Below are 2211 nucleotides of genomic sequence, written 5' to 3'. Positions count from 1 at the left end.
GAAGGTCAGCCGGTGTGGGTCCCGAAAGTCGGCCGGGTTGGGTCGCGAAGGTCGGTCAGTGTGGGTCGCGAAGGTCGGCCGGGGTGGGTCCCGAAAGTCGGCCGGGTTGGGTCGCGAAGGTCGGCCGGGTTGGGTCCCGAAGGTCGGCCGGCGTGGGTCCCGAAAGTCGGCCGGGTTGGGTCGCGAAGGTCGGCCGGGTTGGCTCCCGAAGGTCGGCCGGGTTGGGTCCCGAAGGTCGGCCGGCGTGGGTCCCGAAGGTCGGCCGGCGTGGGTCCCGAAGGTCGGTCGCGTGGGTCCCGAAGGTCGGTCGGTGTGGGTCCCGAAGGTCGGCCGGCGTGGGTCCCGAAGGTTGGCCGCGTGGGTCCCGAAGGTCGGTCGGTGTGGGTCCCAAAGGTCGGCCGGGTTGGGTCCCGAAGGTCGGCCGGCGTGGGTCCCGAAGGTCGGCCGCATGGGTCCCGAAGGTCGGCCGGCGTGGATCCCGAAGGTCGGCCGGCGTGGGTCCCGAAGGTCGGTCGGTGTGGGTCCCAAAGGTCGGTCGGTGTGGGTCCCAAAGGTCGGCCGGGGTGGGTCCCGAAGGTCGGCCGGGTTGGGTCCCGAAGGTCGGCCGGCGTGGGTCCCGAAGGTCGGTCGGTGTGGGTCCCAAAGGTCGGTCGGTGTGGGTCCCGAAGGTCGGCCGGGGTGGGTCCCGAAGGTCGGCCGGCGTGGGTCCCGAAGGTCGGTCGGTGTGGGTCCCGAAGGTCGGCCGGGGTGGGTCCCGAAGGTCGGTCGGTGTGGGTCCCAAAGGTCGGCCGGCGTGGGTCCCGAAGGTCGGCCGGGTTGGGTCCCGAAGGTCGGCCGGCGCGGGTCCCGAAGGTCGGCCGGGTTGGGTCCCGAAGGTCGGCCGGCGTGGGTCCCGAAGGTCGGCCGGGGTGGGTCCCGAAGGTCGGTCGGTGTGGGTCCCAAAGGTCGGCCGGCGTGGGTCCCGAAGGTCGGCCGGGTTGGGTCCCAAAGGTCGGCCGGGTTGGGTCCCAAAGGTCGGCCGGTGTGGGTCCCGAAGGTCGGCCGGGTTGGGTCCCAAAGGTCGGCCGGGTTGGGTCCCAAAGGTCGGCCGGTGTGGGTCCCAAAGGTCGGCCGGGTTGGGTCGCGAAGGTCGGCCGGGTTGGGTCGCGAAGGTCGGCCGGCGTGGGTCCCGAAGGTCGGCCGGTGTGGGTCCCGAAGGTCGGCCGGTGTGGGTCCCGAAAGTCGGCCGGGTTGGGTCGCGAAGGTCGGTCAGTGTGGGTCGCGAAGGTCGGCCGGGGTGGGTCCCGAAGGTCGGCCGGGGTGGGTCGCGAAGGTCGGCCGGGTTGGGTCCCAAAGGTCGGCCGCGTGGGTCCCGAAGGTCGGCCGCCGTGGGTCCCGAAGGTCGGCCGGCGTGGGTCCCGAAGGTCGGCCGGGTTGGGTCCCAAAGGTCGGCCGGGTTGGGTCCCGAAGGTCGGCCGGCGTGGGTCCCAAAGGTCGGTCGGTGTGGGTCCCGAAGGTCGGCCGGTTGGTAAAAATGGTTCCCCGGAAAAAAAGTTTGAAAAACACTGATCTATATAATAGTGGTTGTAAATAAACTAAGTTTTTTTGAACTATTCCGTGTGGACTCCTTCGTGGCTTTATAAAACACACATCGGAGCAGGGGGTGTCTGGGGGCAATCAGAGTGTGATTCACAGCCTGCCATTGAACAGATCCCACCGGCCAGAGTGTGAAGCTGCCAGTGTCAGAGACTGTGAGGGGCTGTGAGTATAACTGCAGTCTGAGACAGTCTGAGAGACTGTTGCCAATGTCATTCAGACCAGAACAAGACATTGTTTTGATCAAGTTCATTAAGTGACTAAGTTGACGGTGCAGGTTTGGATCTGAACAGAGCCTGTTATTTACTGACTATAATCCAGTCACAAGCCTTTAATTAGCCCTGTGTCTGTCTGTCTTTTGAATGAGGAATAGACGGGATAAGGGTTAACCGTTTGAGTACTGACCTACTTTGTAGGACCCCCCAGACACTCTGGGAGAAACATTTAACTTTCTGCCACCTGTTTCATACCTGGGCGGTACGGTAGCACAGTGGTTAGCACTGTTGCTTCGCAGCTCCAGGGCCCCAGGTTCGATTCCCGGCTTGGGTCACTGTCTGTGCGGAGTCTGCACGTTCTCCGCGTGTCTGCGTGGGTTTCCTCCGGGTGCTCCGGTTTCCTCCCGCAAGTCCCGAAAGA

Source organism: Scyliorhinus torazame, chromosome 10, assembly GCF_047496885.1.
Source record: "Scyliorhinus torazame isolate Kashiwa2021f chromosome 10, sScyTor2.1, whole genome shotgun sequence".
NCBI lineage: Eukaryota > Metazoa > Chordata > Chondrichthyes > Carcharhiniformes > Scyliorhinidae > Scyliorhinus > Scyliorhinus torazame.
This window is presented reverse-complemented; position numbering follows the sequence as displayed.